This window comes from Felis catus, chromosome X (genome assembly GCF_018350175.1).
Source record: "Felis catus isolate Fca126 chromosome X, F.catus_Fca126_mat1.0, whole genome shotgun sequence".
NCBI classification, from domain to species: domain Eukaryota; kingdom Metazoa; phylum Chordata; class Mammalia; order Carnivora; family Felidae; genus Felis; species Felis catus.
In genome coordinates, this window is record NC_058386.1 from 32,466,639 (window position 1) to 32,487,050 (window position 20,412).

A 20,412-nucleotide genomic window follows, 5' to 3' on the forward strand; every position below is an offset into this window, starting at 1 on the left:
TGGGATTGACCTGAGTTGAAATCAAGAGCTGGATGCTCAACCAGCTGAGCCACCCAGGCACCCCCACAATTATGTTTTTTTGAATTGAGATAGAATTCACATGACAGAATTCACCGTTTTAATCATTTTAAAACATATAATTTTTTTTATTATTCACAATGATTCATTATATTCACAGTGTTGTACAACTATCATCAATAAATAATTTAAGAACATTCTCCTTATCCCAGAAGGAGAGCCTCTACGCATTAAGCACTCATTCCATTACTTTCTCTCTGGCAACCACTAATTTACTTTCTGTCTCTATGGATTTATCTATTATGGACATTTCACATAAATGGAATTATTCAACAAGTGACCTTTTGAATCTGACTTTTTAATTAGCATGTTTTCAAGGTTCATCTATGTTGTAGAATGTATGAGTACTTCATACTTTTTAAATTTTGTTTTTTTAATGTTTATTTTTGAGAGAGAGAGAGAGCACAAGCAGAGGAGGGGCAGAGAGAGAGGGAGACACAGAATCTGAAGCAGGCTCCAGGCTCTGAGCTGTCAGCACAGAGCCCAATGCAGGGCCTGAACTCATGGACCATAAGATCATGACCTGAGCTGAAGTTGGACGCTTAACCCCCTGAGCCACTAAGGCACCCCTTTATGGTGTAATAATATTTCATTACACACACACACACACACACACACACACACACACACACACACTACATTTTGTTTACCCATTGTTCAGTTAGTCGACATTTATATTATTTCCAGTTTAGGGCTATTATGGATAATGTATAGATAATGTTGCTATAAACATTTATGTCCAAGTTTTTGTGCGAACATACATTTTCAGTTCTTTTAGGTATATACCAAGAAATGTAATTAGTGGGTCATAGTGTAGCTCCATGACTAATTTTTTTTTTTTCTGAGAGAGAGAGAGTAAGTGCAAGTAGGGAAGGAACAGAGAGAGAGGGAGAGAGAATCCCAAGCAGGTTTCACACTGTTGGCAGAGAGTCCAATGTGGGGCTCAAACCCACAAACCATGAGATCATGACCTGGGCCTAAACCAAGAATTCAGTGCTTAACTGAGCCACCCAAGTGCCCCAGTGACTAAATTTTTTTAAGGAACTGACAAAATATTTTCTACAAGAGTTGTGCCATTTTACATTCACACTGGCAACATATGAGGGGGCTAGTTTCTCCACATCTTCACCAACACTTCTTATCTTGTTTTTTTTTATCATACTCATTTTCGTAGGTGTGAGACAATACCTCATTGTGGTTTTGATTTACATCCCCTTATTGATTAATGATGTCAAGCATCTTTGCCTATGCTTATTGGCCATTTGTATGTCTTCTTTGAAGAAATATATATTCTGTCTTCTGCCTATTTTCTCAACTGGCCTGTTTATCTCAACTTGGCTAGTATATATTCTAGCTTTTAGGCCTTTATTAGATAAATAATTTGCAAATATTTTCACCCATTTTTTGGGTTGTCTTCACTTTTTTGATAATGTCTTTTGATACATAATGTATTTAATTTTGATGAAGTTCAGTTTAGCAATTTTTTTCTTTGGTGATTTGTTCTTTTGGTGTCACTTTTTTAAAAGTCTATTTATTTATTTTTGAGAGAGAGAGCATGAGTGAGTGAGGGGGAGGAGCAAAGAGAGAGGGAGAGAGAGAATCCCAAGCAGGCTGTGCTTGAGATCATGACATGAGCTGGAATCAAGAATCGGACACTTGTCTGGATGAATGGATAAAGAAGATGTGGTTTATATATACAATGGAATACTACTTGGCAATGAGCAAGATTGAAATCATGCCATTTGAAGCAACATGGATGGAACTGGAAGGTATCATGCTGAGTGAAATAAGTCAGAGAAGGACAGATATCATATGTTTTCACTCATATGTGGATCTTGAGAAACTTAACAGTAGACCATGGGGGGAAGGGAAAGGGAAAAAATAGTTACAAACAGAGAGGGAGGGAGGCAAACCATAAGAGACTCTTAAATACAGGGAACAAACTGAGGGTGGATGGGGAGGTGGGGGAGAGGGGAAAATGGGTGATGGGCATTGAGGAGGGCACTTGTTGGGATGAGCACTGGGTGTTCTATGTAAGCCAATTTGACAATAAATTATATTTAAAAAATAAAAAAATAAAACCCTTACAAAAAAAAAGAATTGGACACTCAACAGACTGAGCCACCCAGACGCCCCCTTTTGGTGTCATATTCAAGAAACTATTGTGTAATCCAAGGTTACAAAAATTTACCCTTGTTTCTAAGAATTTTATATTTGAAGCTAAATGTATCTCACTGTATACCTTGTATATCTGAAAGTCTTTGTTCCATTTTGAAATAATTTTTGTATACAGCATAGGAGTTCAGATTCATTATTTTGCATGTGAATATCAAGTTGTCCCAGAACAATTTGTTTAAGAGACTATTCTTTCCCCAATGAGTAGTCTTGAAACTTTGGTCAAAAATCAGTTAACCATAGGGGCACCTGGATAGCTTAGTCAATTAAGCGTCTGACTCTTGGTTTTGGTTCAGGTCATGACCTCACAGTTTGTGGGATTGAGCCCCACATTGGGCTCTGTGCTGACAGCCTGCAGCCTGCTTAGGATTCTCTCCCTGTCTTTCTTCCCCTCCCCTGCTCTCTAAATAAATAAATAAACAAACAAACGAATTTTAAAAACTCAATTAATCATAGATGTAGAGGTTTTTTTTTCCATAGATTTCCAATTCTGTTTTATTGACGTGGAGCTCCATCCTGATGCCAGTACCACACTATTTTGATGACAGTAGCTTTGGAAGTAGAAAGTGTGAGTCCTCCAGCTTTGTTTATCTTCCTCAAGATTGTTTTAGCGATTCTGTGCTCCTAGCTTTTCTATATGAATTCAGATAATTTTATCCATTTCTGAAAAAAAAAACACATTTGGAATTATGATAGTGATTTTGTTGAATCTGTAGATCAATTTGGGGAGTATTGTCATCATAACAAAATTCAATTTTCCACTGCATGAACACGGGATATCTTTGTTTAAGGTTTCTTAAAGGTTTTCTTTACGTTCTTTCAACAATTCTTTGTAAATTTCAGTGTGTAAGTCCTGCACTTACTTGGTTAAATTAATTACTAAGTATATTCTGTTTGATGCTGTTGTAAATGGGATTGTAGTCTTAATTTCATTGGGTTTTTTCATTGCAAGTGTATAGAAATACAATAGGTATTTATGTATTGATCTTGAATCCCGCAACTACGCCGAACTCATTTATTAGCTCTAATAACTTCTGGGGGTTATTTAAGACTTCTGTATATAAGATCATGTCTTCTACAAATGCAAAATTTTACTGCTTCCTTTCAAATCTGGATATATTTCATTTCTCATTCTTTCCTAATTACCTTAGGTAGAACTTCTAGCACAGTGTTAAATAGAAGTGGTGGTAGAAAACATCTTTGTCTTGTTTTTAATTTTAGGGGTAAAGTATTCAGTCTTTCACCATTAATGTCATGTTAGTTGTGGATTTTTCCTAGATACCCTTTGTCAGGTTGAGGAAGTTCCCTTCCATTCATATTTCGTGGAGTGTTTTTATCATGAAAGAGTGTGGATTTTGTCAAATGCTTTTTCTGCATACATTGAGATAATCATGTGGAGATTTTTCCTTCTTCTATTAATATGATGTATAATATTGATTGATTTTCATATGTAGAACCACTCTTACATTCCCGGGATGAATCCCATTTGATCAAGGTGTCTGATCCTTTTAATATGCTGCTAGATTCAGTTTGCTAGTATTTTGTTGAGTGTTTTAACATTTATAGTCATAAGGAGTGTTTTTCTATAGTTTTCTTGTGATATCTCTGTCTGGCTTTGGTATTAGGCAATATTGACATTGTGGAATAAGTTAATACGTTTTCATTTCTCTTCTATTTTTGGAAGAGTTTGAAAGCAATTTGTGTTAATTTTTAAATGTCTTGTAGAATTCATCAGTAAAGCCATCTGGTCCTGCGGTGTTTTTTTGTTACAAGGTTTATAATGATCAAGATAAATCTTTTCACTTGTTATGAGCCTATTCAGATTTTCTGTTTCTTCATAAGTCAGGTTTGATAGTTTGTGTTTATAGGAATTTGGCCTTTCCATTTAGGTTGTGTAATTTGTTGGCATACAGTGGCTTATAATATTCTCTTATGATCCTTTTTATTTCTGTGAGGTCAGGAGTAACGTCCCATCTTAACTGCTGGTATTAGAAACCCAAGTCTTCTCTATTTTTCTTAGTCTATCTAATGGTTTGTCCCTTTTCCTTGATATGTTCAAAGAACCAACTTTTGGTCTTATTGATTTTCTCTATCACTTTCTATTCTCTATTTCATTTATCTCCACCCTAATTTTTATCATCCCTCCTGCTGCTTGCTTTGGATTTAGTTTAGTCTTTTTTTTCTTCTAGTTTCTGATGGTAGCAAGTTACATTATTGTTTTGAGATCTTTACTCTTTTTTTTTTTAATGCAAGCATTTACAGCCAAAAATTTCACTCTGAGATCTACTTTCAATACACCGCCTAAGTTTTGGTATGTTGGTTTTTCTTTTTTTATCTCAAAGTATTTTTCTAATCTGTTATTTCTTGTCTCAGATGGCTGAGGCTAATATATTTGCTATTAAATGCTTGTGATAAATGCCCACTGGGAGGCTATCCAGCTGTGAGAAAGTTTCATGTTTGCAAAACAAAAGCAAGCCCTTGGAACTGAACCTTCAGAGAGCCATCAGACAGGACAAAATTCCAATTCTTTGTAAAACAAAATTTGTATTGCCCCCTCTGGTGCCTACAAGGAATTACTGGTACTGCAAAGGTGAAAGAGACCTTGAGGAATTTTCCTGCTATGGTATTTGTTCAAACTTTTTTAACATCTGTCTCTGCTTGTTAGTAATAAAAATGCTGCCTTCTCTTCTGGACTTTAATTCCAAAAGTTGGACTGTGGCTTCAATGATCCCTCATTCCCTAATACTTTAGACACTGCCTGGCAAATAATAGCTGCTCAACAGATGCGTGTTAATCAGCTCAGTTCTTTAAGGTAAAGAAATTAAGACCTGGGAAGATTGATGTGACTTACAGTGGCTCACACAGCTACTCAGGAGGGAAACCTCACCGAATCCCTGAAGATTCCAGTAAAAATATTGTGTTGTTAATTTACTCCTTTGGATTTTAATCTTTCCTTGCTACTTTGATTTGCCCTTGAGGACACAGACTATGTGTCTATTTATAGAATATTGTGTTAGTTTCTCCATGTGCCTAACCCTAATTCCAATATGCAGGGATAGTCCCAAAAGGATCTTTAAGAAATATATGGACTACTTTATCCTAAAAATTTTGTTGTTAAAAAATACTTCAGAAAGAAAATGCTTTATGGTCAATCTCAACTGCTATACAGCAAATTGCCAACCATCATTTCCCAGATTTCTGACAAATCTCAGAGCTAAGTAGAGACTACAAAGTAACAATTTCTTTCTACTGTTTGTTAGTTCATCCCAAATACTATCTATACCTTTAAATGACCATTTAAGTAACTTTCACCTCTTGGAAATTCAGTACAATAAAACCTATGTAGTAAATGTCACCATGTGATAATATATGCCACCTTGAGGGAGAGAAAGGTACAAATGTGACTGACATGAATCTAAGAAACACAGATCTACTAGATTTGATATAATCAAGAGGGAAATCATCCATTTCCTTTATTGTACATAACGCTTCTGAGAATAGCGTCACTCTAAAATGCTAATCCTTACTCAGTGCTCCCAGGCCTTGCCCTAAACCCCTATAGGAGCAGTTTTCTCTGACAGCAGGCAGTAGTTCAATCACTAGTAGGCAAAGGCATAAAACTGATAAACTTAAAAATCCCTGCTCCCTTAGCCAAGGAAACAATAAATAAATTCGACAGATACGTAATGAACAGGCTGCCCAGCCAGTGTTCTGAGCTCCCCAAGCAGGGATTTAAGTCCAAATATGTTATCAGTGTGTCTCCAGCAGATGAAAAGCACAGATGACAGAGAGAATCAAGATAAAAGCATGCAGGCTCCCCAAAATTCAACAAGAGGCTTAGTACCCAGTAATCATGTCAATCTGTTAGGGTCAAACACTAATACTTCCTGCCTTTGGAAGTCTCTTTAGGTCCAGCCACCAACTGTATACAGTTGTTTAAAAAGGAAAATATTTTTCTAAAGGAAAATCTTAATTCAAGGGGTGGGGAGACAGTATAGAAAGAAAAGGCAAACATGGCTGACACTCCATGTTTTGTTTTGTAGGATGTTGGTTGTGAAATTTACTTCTTGCTTCTGAGAATTGTTTTTCAAATAAAGCTTTCAAAATATAGTGTATATAACTCAAAGCCTTTAAAATTTATGCTATAAGATTTGTTAATATTCTTATAAATCAGCACTTGGTAGTAACAAATTATCAGTATGAGTTGTATATTAAAATGACAAATCAGAATTTGACAGTGAAGATAGAAGGTGTTTTCATGTAAGACAGTCAAAGCACTAACTAATGAGAATATTTGGAAATGTGACAATGATTCATGGCAGGGCTCTTGGTTGCAGTGGTAAATCCCGCAGAAGCTTTTGCATCTGTCAACTAGGACTTTTGGTCCATTGTTTATAAATCAGGGAAGTTAACAAAGAGTCAGTGGTCTGTAAATCCAGATACTAAATTAGAAATGTTTAATTTTTGTTTTATAAGTAACCTCAAGAATTACTTATGTAACTAAGCAAAACAAAAATTGCATTTAAAATCAGGTGAAGGTCAGCATTTATAAATCAAAGTTGTAAAAAAAGATTACCAGTATCAACTCAACCAATTCTACAACCATAGACCATAACAGGGATGTGTAGAGCAGTATGCCAACATTTAGCAACGTCCGAGAAATTATTAGCTCTTGTGCACCCCTCACAGACCTGTTTGTTCATCTCCAAATAGCTCCTGAAAGGAGAGGGAAGACTGTCATCACAAAAGAACATGAGTGAAGCAGAATCAAGGGACATTAAAGAGCCCAGGCTTAAGGAACCCACACAGGTGACTGACTTGGAGATGAGCTTAAACACGGCACGTTTGCCTTTCCCTGGCTGTGTTTCAGAGAGACTCCATTGCTGGACTGTGTCCCTGTGAATTACATCATGAGGGAAGAGCTGGGCCCAATGGAGTTTCAGGGAGATTGATCCTGTCAAAGCTCCTCTGTCCCGTATCTCCACATCTACCCAACCCTTGACAGTCAAGTGCCTTGTTCTGCCGGTCACCCTGAAGCTGCAGTAAAATATCCTGCCTTCCAGTTCCAACTGCTTTCCGTCTTCTTCTCTCCATACCACATTAGTTAGTGTGTCACTAATTAATGAAATATATATGCTCCAGATTTGGATGGTTGTTAGTCCATGACCTCATGTGGGCTAATAGCTTTATATGTTAATAAAGACCTTCATTTGCCTGCTGACCAGATGGTAACTTCTTGTCTTTTTTTGGACGAGGTCAGGGACCTTAGTGGCCCACCACCCAGACTAATCCTCCCCAGGAGCATGATACCATGAGAATATATCTGACCTCGGGACCTAAGTTGATATCTCTACATCTCAAGAAGCACTTCATGAAGAGCTTACCCCGTGGGCTTTCAAGTCAGGAAATGCTGTTGCCTACACCCCTTATGTGCCACCGCTAGACTCTCCAGGGGCAACAAAGCTCTGAAAGGGCTGTTTGGACTCTAGCTGCATCTCTCCTCAGCTTGCCTTGTGGATGTGTACCCTCTTGTACACACGTCTGTTATTACACTGGAAAGTGATGTCATGGCTCTATTTATGGAAAATGGCCCTAATTCTAGAAAGGATTCTAGAAGGCTCTGCTGGGCAGCATGCCCCTGTAGTTGCTGAATGGATCATACAGTAGTGAGGGGAGATGTCTAAGGCAATAACAAGGAGGAAGTCTGGCAGCTCAGGGAAGTGGCTGATAATCCACTGGTACTCAAACACCTCAATATATTAATATAGTTTGCTCACCACTCAGGTACTAGATCTTTAGTCCAGGATCTTAGCAGAGCAGCTTTGGTGACAGAACATAGCTTTTCCTATTAATGACATTTTGGTCCAGGTGAAGAACACAGCATAGTTATTAGGATAGAGAGAACCAGCTACGCCACTTGCAGGCTGTGTCTACAGCATGTTCCTCATTCTTCAGGCCATGGCTGTCCAACAGTGAAATGGGGGTGATGACACATACCTCACAGGGGTGTAAAGATCAAAGGAAATGGGAAAGTACTCAGCATAGTGACTACACATAGACATTGTGCAGTAATGATCGGAATGTAATGTTACACTGGAAGGGACCTAGGTAAGATCTCATCCTATCCTTTGTTGTACATGTGAGAACCTTTACGTCCAGGGATGGTCATTTTCTCATGGTTACCTAATAGTTCATCACAAGCTCAGAAGAGGAACACAGATGTCCTGTTTCCCAGTGGAATGTTCTTCTTTCTGCATTACACTCTATCTCCTTGATCCTTTCACCAATAATTTACAGAAACTTTGGGGTGCCTGGGTGGCTCAGTCAGTTAAGCCTCCGACTTCAGCTCAGGTCATGATCTCGTGGTCTGTGAGTTCAAGCCCCGCATTGGGCTATGTGCTGACAGCTCAGAGCCTAGAGCCTGCTTCAGATTCTATCTCCCTCTCTCTCTACCCGTCCCTTGCTTACACTCTGTCTCTCTCGCTCTTAAAAATAAATAAATGTTAACAATTGTTTTAATTTACAGTATCGTTGCCCCTGTGGTGCATTCATAAAATATGTGTTCATGTTAGTAACTTTTTTGCCATAGAACACAGAGTAGGGAAGAGGGGAAAGTCAACAGGAAATGAGGCCATACGGATAGAAGATAAAACTTGTAGACATATGCCTATCAAAGGGACATCGAAGGGAGTGGGGTATTGAGGGGTTCCAATGACAATAGCACATGTTTAATATAGGCTATGGGCTCCTTCTTTCAAGAATGATTAGTCAGTATGATGCCATTTTCATTTCTTGTCCTCACAAATAGTTCCCAGTTATTCTCTGACTTGATTCTCCAGAAGCTCATGTAGAAGAATATATTCTGACCCAACACAGACCATCTTGCTTTGGGAACTGTTGCCACTAAGTCTCCTGTGAATCTGCATTTCTCTAACTGGCTGCTTTAAGATGACGTTTATAATAAGCAGCAATGTTAAGTAGCTAGCCATAGCATGAAGAGTGCTTTCACCAGATCAGCACCACACCTGACTGCTGGGCACAGCAAACTCACATTTAAAGAACCGCCTGATACATCACCCTACCCCTGCTTTTTGTTTATCCTTTGTCAGTAAATGGGATTGTGTGTGGGGAAAGCAAAGGAAACGAGCATCAGGCCTGGATTTTAGCCGCCCCCTCTTTCCCCGCCTCCTCCCTCCTAACCTGTAGATCTATAAATGAGCAGCTCCATTGATGGGAGCTGAGATATGGTTCTCTGGTTCACTGGTGTCTGTGCTTTTGTGTGTACATGATTTTTCCATAGACACAAAGTCTTAATCGTTACTAAGGCAGCAGAACACGTCTACCTTCCAAGAAGCAGAAGAATCAGTCACAATCTGTCAGAAAACAACTGTTTGCCAAGGAACTCTTCCAGAAGCACTAACCTTTGTTTAACATGTTACTCATTTTCTAAACTATTAGGTATGGTTTATAATGGCATTGACTTACATGATACCATGCTTTACATCAATTAATACCTAGTTTATTAAAACATTAATGTTTTCCATAGACAGCTAACTGACAAACTGATTGTGTGAGAGAGAGACTTATAAGAGATTTCTTAGTGAATATTAAGCATTAAGGTTTTTTTAAAATGGCTTATGGTAGCTCTCTAGTACATCCCAGACTCTTACTATCTTTCTCTTTCTGGAAGAAACAAGCCAGTGCTATGCAAGTATGAAGTCCCTCTGGGCTTAGTGAGATAATCCACAATTAACCATTGGAAAGCATGTGCATAATTAAGTAAACATCACTACTGATGGAAAAGTTGTGTGTATGTGTGTGTGTGTATGTGCGGGCACGCACATGCCCGTGTGCATGCACACATACTTGCAGAGAACTTGAGAATAGGCTAAAGAAGAGAGTTCTAAACTATGTAAGAATACTAAATGTTGCTCCAATGTTGGTGAAAGATAAGATTCATGTCTATTCTTTTACAGGAAGTGTCTTAGCCTACTAGGGCTCCATAACAAAATACCATAGGCTAAGTGGCTTCAACAACCTGAATTTATTTTCTCACAGTTCTGGAGGCTAGAAGTCCAAGATCAAGGTGCCGTCAGTGTTGGTTTCTTGTGAGGCATCTCCTCTTGGCTTGCAGATAGCTGCCTTCTTACTGTGTCCTCATATGATCTTCCCTTCATGCATATACATAGAGAGGTAGAGAGAGCACTCTGGTATCTCTCTTACTCTTCTTATAGGGACACACGCCTACTGGATTAGGGCTCCACCCTTATGACCTTATTTAACCTCAACTATCTCCTTAAAGGTCCTATGTCCAAATACAGTCACACTTGGGATTAGGACTTCAACATATGAATTTGGAGGGAGGTAGCGTGACATACAGAAAGTGCTGGGTATTGGGAACTTGATTCCAGTTGTCTGGCCTTGGACCAGTTACTTCATCTTTCTGTGCCTCAGTTTCCTCCTCTGCCTACCTTGCAAGTTGTTAGCCTTTAATAGGTACAAACTATTATTTTCTTTTTTTGTTTGTTTCAGGCAATTTCATTATAAGGACTTTGCTTTACTTTTCATATAATTTGTCAACAATTATTATAATAGAGTTCTTTTTTATTCTCTGTGTGTTTTGTTGTGTTCTTTTTCGGGGTGTGTGGTTTACTTTCAATTGAATTGTAAGCTCTTTGAGGGCAGGGAACATTACATCTTATATATCTTTTTATCTGGCATCTAGCATGATATATTTTACATAGTAGACCTTTAAGGAAGTCATGTTAATTTCTGTGGTTTGAAAGTTTCAGTACCTACCCCCTTGATTTGGGGGCCATTTCCTCTATCGTTACACCTGTATCATGTATAGCCCTATTAATTAATTTCAGCACATTATATGGGATTTCTGAAGTGCTTCAGTTAGTAATTAATGGTTGATGCTTATGCATTATTTTCCACCTCATTCTAGAAAATAATTGTCAATATATGTTAAGTTCTGAAATGAAAAGATTCACTTGTGTTGGTGTCACCTGTTGAACTCAAGTCAATCCATTTTCAGCAATGTTCTCAAAAAAGCAGACACAGACTGTTATCTATTAAGTTTAACTTGTTTATGTTCGCTACTACAGTAATATTTTACCCATTTTTATAAAGGGTCTCTGTCAAATCTTTCAAGCCATTGTTTTTTTATAAATTATATCTGAAGACTACGATTTTCAGAAAAGGAATAATTAGACTTTGTTGTGTATCATTAATAATTTGAAGAAATAGTCAACAGTATTTATTACTACTAAAAGAATGTAGAAGACATATTAGTTCAAGGAGCTTATGGTCCAGTCTGGGTGACAGAATCTAAGGCGATATAACAAATTAAATATAATAGTTTGGTCAGGACTGTTTGACCTCATCAAGATTATAGGTCACTAAAGAGAAGGGATAAACTTACATTTTCTTGCATCTCCTACAGTAACTGTTTCAGTGCCAGACACAATTAATGTTCAGTAGACCTTTATTCTGTGCATCAGCTAACCAGTTTCTTGACCCACATTGGAAAATTTTCTGACATTCAATTTCTGTCATTTTTTTCTTCATGATTCCAGGTGGTAAAGATTGTGAATATAAATAAAACAAGAACATTTAAATGACTTGCATTGTCAGGGCAAATATGTATGTATTTTAATGCATGAACCAACAAGATATACCTCCTTTATTAATAATGCAGTAATAGTGCAATGTTTTCATATATAGTCAAGTTAATTACATGTTTAACAGCACCACTCTGTTCTAAACTTCTCTGTAGCCTCCAACTTAGTTTATCTTCTTAAAATCTGGGTGTAGACTGCTGAATTGTGAATTCCCAGGGTTCTGTCAGGAGCTAATATCAGGTATATTTCACACAACCACATGCCCTTCTGCAGGCTAACTTTTTCTCTTGACTTCCTCTTCCTGTGAATGTGTATTGTACTTCCAGTCTCCCATCCCCATCCCAGCCACACAGGTTACTGATATCATTCATTTTGTACCTCTGTCTTTTCCTTTTCCTCACCCCTCAAACACAAGCAATGGTTAGGATATGAGGAGTTCAGAATCTGACTTGATTGTTATTTCTTTCAGTTTCCACTGCTTCTAGTTCAAATTATCATTACCTCTCACCTACCCCTAAGTGAACTTCTGGTCACCATTTTCTCTTTGTTCCAGATACTAGCTTGGATTTCTCTGTCACTTGTTGACTATCTAAATATGACCTTGATTCCACCTTGGTGATGGGTTCCTCCCTCCATTCATGCTCTACCAATCTATTGCTTACTTTATCCACATGCCTTGCTTCTTACCATGTCTACATATCTAAAGTGTGTCTCTTCTTTAATCCTGTGCAAAGTCTGTTTTTATAAAACATTTCTTCTTTAAACACCTACAGTACTGCAAATGCACCCTTCTAGTAACGTTTATCACAAGCTCCCTATAACAGTGGTTACTGGTATATTTAAACTTATTTAAGGTCATAAAGTATTTGATTTATATAGTATCTAATCTCATGCTTTATGCCTAAATTTCACCATTACTGGCTTACACCCAGGGAGTTTAAAAAGGAAGAAAGTTTAAACCATCATGGGTTTATGGAAGAAATATGATAAATAAACAAATGTAACAAAGTTGGGAACACAAGAAATTGGGAACACAAACAGGCAAAATCATGTATTCGGGTATCATGTATTAGAATATCAGGCAAAATCACGTATTATTGTATTTCTTACACAGAAAGATTCTTAAACTTTCATATAAATCACAATCATGAGAGAAACTCTTATAGATAGATAGATAGATAGATAGATAGATAGATAGAAAAATAGAGATATATATGTTCATCAAACCATTTTATTGTCCCAGACCTTTTGCATAGAGGATTGCTGGCCTGCTCATAGGGGAATTCAGTAGGCATGGTGTGAAACAGTGGGTTAGACTACATAATCTTCATCTCAAACCCCAATTTAATTGAACTTATAAATATCAGTCCTTAAAAATTTCCTGGGGAAAACATTGTGTCATCATTATATTAAGAAAGTATTATGTTTTCCTTCCTAGTTATCAGAAATACTGTAAAATGCCAATTATTAAAGAAAAATGTAGGGTGGCTCAGTCAGTTAAGCGTCTGACTTTGGCTCAGGACATGATCTCACAGTTTGTGAATTCAAGCCCCACATGGGGCTCCCCGCTGTCAGTGCACAGCCTGCTTCGGCTTTGGCTCTTTTGTCCCCCTCTCTCTCTGCCCCTCCCCAACTCACTCGCTCTCTCTCTCTCTCTCTCAAGAAATAAGTAAACATTTAAAAAAATTTTCTTTAACGTTTATTTATTATTGAGAGAGAGAGAGAGAGACAGAGCATGAGACTGGGAGGGGCAGAGAGAAGAGGATACACAGAATCCGAAGCAGGCTCTAGGCTTTGAGCTGTCAGCACAGAGCTTAACACGGGGCTCAAACTCACAAACTGCGAGATCATGACCTGAGCCGAAGTCAGATGCTTAACCAACTGAACCATGCAGGTGCCCTGAGATAAGTAAACATTTAAAAAAAAAAAAAAAGAAAGAAAAATGTAAGTAATTTTCTATAGCATATGTGGTACAAAACAGAAGAACTAGAAGTAGTTACTTTTTTTAAGCAGTTGTGTTACTGACTTATACTACTAAGCCATGTAGGTCCTACAAAATGATGACTGTTGTTTATTTATGCCTTATGTACACTGACAGTGAAAAAGTCATGATGCTAGTAAAGGCTTAAATGTAGTTAGAACTTAAGGCTTCAATTACTTTACTAGCCCATTCTTGGCAGTTGCCAATATATTTTTATTGTCATTTCATGGACTAGGTCAAGATTTCACAAAGTTTTAGTTATAGAATAGTTGACTCACAAGATGCCCCAAGATAAAAAGGATCAATACTAATATAAATAATTGAATTAAGAAATAAATTGAGAAAGCAGAGCTCTTCTTTACAGAATAATTCTAATTAATAAATGAAGAAGGAATGAGGGAAATAGAAAACCACCTTTAGGCAATCATCACAGTAAGAATTGGTATAGGCAAGAACTGTTGTTTTGATGCTAAAATTAGCTGATGGAAGTATGATGAGAAACAATATATTTGCATAGTCTCAAAGCCTGTCCTCACAAGATATTTATTACCCACAAAAGGAAGAAAGCAGCAACTTTTTGGTTTTATTTAAAGAAATGTAACAGACCTCACCTAAACAAGTGATCACATTTTACACCACCTGCAATAAGACACTTCAACATGATGAATCCTGTGATATGATTCACTGAGGACAAATTATTTCTTTGGTATTCTTGCCAAAAATACATAACTTCACTCTAATCATGAAGAAAACACAGACAAATGCAAAGTGAGGAACATTCTAGAAAATAACTGACTAGTGCTTTTCAAAGTGTAAGTGTCATGAAAGGTATAGAAAGAATAAGGAACTGACATAAACTAAGGAGATGTGACAACTGAATGCAAATGTGGGGAACTGTGTTGGATGGTGGACTAAAAAAGAGACATTATTGGGAAGACTGGCAAAATTCAAATAAGGTCTGTGGTTTAGTTCATTGTATTATGTCACTGTTAATGTTCTGGTTTTGATAATTGGCATTATTGTTATGTAAGATGTGAACATTAGAAGAAGCTGAATGAAGGGTACAAAGGAACTCTGTGCTATTTTTTGCAACAAAATTTCTGCAAGTCTAAAATTGCTCAAAATAAAAAAAAAATAAAATTTAAAACTCAGGAACTGGTTTGAAGGGGTTCCACGTATCCAAACTTGGGGCAATTTGGGCATCAACAAGTACGATGATGGTAATAGATTTTAACACCTTAATGCAAAAATACCAAAAAATATGGTTAAGCATATGCAACTACATGGAAGGGACTGATTATGTAATGGTGCCTCATTATACAAAACAAAACAAAACATGAAATTCTTTGAACTATGCCAAGTATGAGTGACATTAATACTGCTCAGTGTTTCTAATTTCTTGTCATATAGTTATATACCTTTTATAAATTTTAAAGTGTAAAAAATAGTTTGGAGCTATTCCTTTTTAAAAATTTAGAGCATTAAAGAATTAAATTTTACTTTAAATGACTAATTTAAACTAAATGTTTTTTTTCTTGCTTTTACATTTAAAATTTTATATTGGGGGGTGCCTGGGTGGCTCAGTAGGTTAAGTGTCTGACATCAGCTCAGGTCATGATTGCGTCGCGGTTTATGAGTTCGAGTCCTGTGTCAAGCTCTGTGCTGGCAGCTCAGAGCCAGGAGCCTGCTTCAGATTCTGTGTGCCTCTTTCTCTCTTCCCCTCCCCCCTCAAAAATAAATAAACATTAAAAAATAATAAAATTCTATACTGGGAATGAAACTATAATCTTCCCATTAAAATATTGCCTTTCTCATTGTATCTAGTATTTTTTTCAGATATATTTTTTAAAGTATAGCATATATTGGACCAAGTTTTCTTCGAACATACAAAATTACAAAGCAATAAGGAATTAAAGTGACTTCTGATAGATTTTTTTTCCTTCACGTGGTTTCAGGGGATTGTAGACTGTCTAGGGGCAGAAAAGCCACAGTGTCAACTGAATCAATAACTACTAGACAATTTTCCTAAATTGTTATTTTTTATAAATTTATTTATTTTTGAGATAGAGCAGGGGAGGGGCAGAGAGAAGAGAGAGAAAGGAGAATCCTTTCGGGAATTCAAAATCACAAATCATGAGATCATGACCTGAGCTGAAACCAAGAGTCAGACGCTTAACTGACTGAGCCACCCAGGTGTTCCACTGCTAGACAATATTCCTAACAGCAATGCCTGAAGCTCATTTCTAAGGAATTATACTTGAAATCCACCATCACCTTTGTGATTCCCTTAAGCTTAATATTCCAAAGCCCACTGATGTGAGCACTGAATGTGATTTTCTTTAAAAATCTAAATAAGATTGGCTTCAACCCTCTATAGATAGATCAATGTCCCACCAAATATTTTTGCAAATTCCTGATAGGGAGGACTTATTTTTTATGGCCATTTCAACTTCTGATTTCCTGCCCTGTCTTCTTATCCTCCAATCTGTCTCAGGAGTGTTCCTTTATCTCCACCTTAGTTGTGTGTATAATATGGTACACATTACCCTTCTCTTTTGCCAAAGGCAAACTTGCATGCAGACTCTTTGTTTAAGCAGAATTTTGCTGAAAAATATGTCTATGTATAACATAGCAATTAGTTCCAAATTGCTCTTAGATATGCTTAATCACCTTGTTACAGGGGAATTTTTCCCTTTCCTACCATCACACGTGGCACCCTGGCTTCTTGACATTTTCCTGAGTTTGTTGTTCTCTCAGTGGCATAGGTCTATCACTATATTATAGAGAACACAATGAAGCTTCTTAATACTTACTTCCTGAAGCACTATTTATGTCACAGGTCCCAGGATCTCCATGCTATAGCAAACTTGAAGTGAGCAGTGTCCAGCCAGTGAAATTTATCCTGTCAAGTATGCCAACTGTAGAGGAGGAGAAATTATCCTCTACCCCTTTATGTTCTTTGTCTGGTAAATTGATATAAGACAGATTAACAGGAGACAAGCAAATTTAGTTACATATGTATGGGATCCAGACAACTGGGGCTTATATGACATCCTGAGATAAGGAATGGGATACGGATGGGACTTCAAAAGGAAGGATGGTAATTCAAGGGACAATAAGAAGAGTAGATGTTTGGTAATTAGATGTTTGCCCTGCCATACAGGTCGATCTTTCAGATAAAAGTTATCTCTGGTAATAGCTCTCTCTGAGTCAGGCCCTCTGTTTAAATTCTTTTAGGTGGTTAAGGGAGTGGCAAAAGTTTTTCTTTGGTTTGCTGGGTCTTGAATGCCTTCAGCTCAAAATAACCCATGTGTCAGAGTGGCAGATTTGGAGGTCATTCTGCTCTTTTTCAGAACCTACTTTGAGTCGGGCTTTTATATATAATATCTTTAATCCTCACAAAGTAATTACAGTTGTGCCCATTTTACAGATAAGGGAACTGAAGTTAAGAATTGTTAATTGGTCTGTTTAAAGCCACATAGCTGTTAAGTGGGCCTGCTGGAGATTTTAACTTGATATGTACAAATCCCAAATCTGTTAACTTTCCCATTCTGTCATGCTGCCTCCCCATGCATTCTTCCTTCTGAGCAGAGGAAGTATTTTAGATGGGAAATAACTATTGAACTTCTGCTTTTATCATTCTGCCAAACATAAGTATTTGCTCCCTAAACTCTTTTTAAATTGAAAATGGAAGCTGGAGGAAATGGGGAGATATTGGTCAAAGGTTTCAAACTTCCAGTTATAAGATGAACAAGTTCTGGGGATCTAATGAACAGCATGGTGGTTTGAGTTAATAATACTGTATTATATACTTGAAAATTGCTGAGAAAGTAGATCTTAAATGTTCTCACGGCAAAAAAAAAAAAAGGAAATGGTAATTATGTGATGGGATGGAAATGTTAGGTAATGCTATAATAGCAATCATTTTGCAATATATAAATGTATCAAATCAACATGTTGTATACCTTAGGGGCACCTGTGTGGCTCAGTTAGTTAAGCTTCTGACTCTTGTTTCAGCTCAGGTCACGATCTCACAGTTCGTGAGTTCAAGACCCATGTTGGGCTCCATGCTGACCATGTGGAGCCTGCTTGGGATTCTCTGTCTCCCTCTCTCTCTGCCCCTCCCCTGCTCACTCTCTATCTGTCTCTCTCTCTCAATATAAATAAATCAACATTTTAAAAAATGTTGTACACCTTAGACCTACACAATTTATATGTCAATTATATCTCAATAAAGCTGGCAAAACTGAAAACTGGAGAACCAATATTTATTACACAGTACTACATAATTTGAAGGAACAGACAATTATCAGCTTCTCTTGAATTTTATTTGATTTTTTCCTTCAGATAGACACTGCTTTTAGTGTGACAGAACATACATATAGAAATAAGGAATCATTGTTTTGTGATACTGATAGGTAATAAGCATTTTCTCTCTCTTCAAACATATCTTATGCACATGTGTTTTCTCAAAAACCCAAAGATTCATGCAGAAGTGAGAAAAAACAAAAATAAGTACTATGGGCCTAGTTGTCCAAATAAAAGACGAATATCACAGAAATACGAGGCAACATGGCTTCATTGATCATTTGTCTACCTGGGGTATCAGAATGTTTGTCTACTACAACATATATACTATGTTATATATATTATCATATAATAACATAGAACAGACAATGTCTGTGTTCTTCCAGATTACTTATTTCTGCTGAATAACTTGCAGCAGGGCCATTAATCAAGAGAAAAATGAAGCTGATTTTTGGTGATGAAAATTGCTTTCCAGTGACTGATTACACTAATCAGTCTTCTGAAAGGGAAATCAAGAGTAAAATGGCCAATAATTCCATAACACTGCAGCACGCATGGAGAAAAGCAACTCTTGAGAAAATGTTGTGGGATAAGTAAGTTTGGGAAGCACTCTAATTTGAAAATTCACATTGAGTTTTTGGGACACCAAAGGTTATAAGAAGTAGAGAAACTGACTTTACTCTTTTCAATTCAATTTCTCAAGTATATTTGATCACAGATTCCTTTTATTTTTTTTTCCATCAAACATGTAACGTGTCCAGAGACCTCTGTGTTCTGAGGATCTTAGATGAGAAATGCTAACGTAAAGAATGACAAATCCCTGAACGGGTGGTATAACCAGTGTTATATTTAGGAAAAGGAATCCTGCAGAAGTATGTAAGATAAAGTGGAGAAGAAAAGGAGCAGGAGGCAGGGAGAGCAAATCTGAGCAGGGAGGGTAGTTATGACAAGAAAAGATAAATGGTACAGAGATACCCAAGTGAGAACACACAAGGCGTGAAGACTTTAGCTAGACAACTCTCTCCTATTTACAAAGTAATTATAGTATCAAATAGACCTTTTTACATGTGGAATTTCTCTTGTCAAATTTTGGACTAGTGTTTACTGTAGCCCTGTAGGAGTTTCATTATTTTTTTTTTTACTTTGGTTTGTTTATTTTACCTGAATGTATATAAAGTATATTTTCCTACTTTATCTGAATGACATATTTCTGATTGTATATGTTCAAGAATTTAGCCAGTGATCCCTGAAAAAAACACAGATGGCAGACATGAAGAAGAGGATGTACGATAAAAAATATATTCTTAAGCTCCTTACATCTAATTTCTGACCAATGGCTAAGGAAGTGTCAACCTCTAAAGAATTCTTCCCCACACCCTGTTCTTCCCTAACCCCACCCACCCCAAATGGCTAGGTCTCTTCGACTCGTTACTTCCAGGAGACACCAGTGAGAATTTTTGTCCTCACCCCACTTTATGGAAGTAGTTATTATGTACCATAGAACTGAAATTGCAGAATTTAGATGAAATGTCCATCAAGAAGCCAGGAGGACAAAAAAATGCCACATATGATTGGAAATTTCCAGGTTTCCAGTGAGAGGTGTGTTCATTTCTATATGCAAGTTTTAGTGTCAGTAAATTAGTTTGAAAGGTTTATCTAAACAAATCTGTCATAAACTCGTTTGTACTATATCCCTTACTTAGAATCTGTCTAAAATTAATAACAATATTCTAAGCTTTGATAATAGGTAATGCTGGGGAACGTTTGCTACCACCACGCCTAACAATTCTATGCCATGGCACTTCCTCCGGATTGAGTGCTGTAGATTTCTTCTGTTTCTACTTGAGGGCAAAATTGAATAATAAATGGCAGTTGTATTTTAATTTAAGGTAACATTTAGAAATGATATAAAAAACTTGCATAATGAGAACACAGGCTTCAGAATCTAAGTCAGCCATTGGGAGGCTTGTTTTTTTGTTTTTGTTTTTGTTTTTGTTTTTACCTCTTTCATGTTTGAAACACGTTCTTAATGATGTGGTATCAATCTGTTTTAAAGCATTTCTAAAGTGGCACCGAATTTTATAAATTATTTTATAAATCATTTACATGTCTCCTGATGTGATAAAAAACATTTTTTAATAGGGGCACCTGGGTGACTCATTCAGTTAAGCATCTGACTCTTGGTTTGGGCTCAGGTCATGATTTCATGGTTCGTGAGTTTGAGCCATGCATTGGACTCCGCGC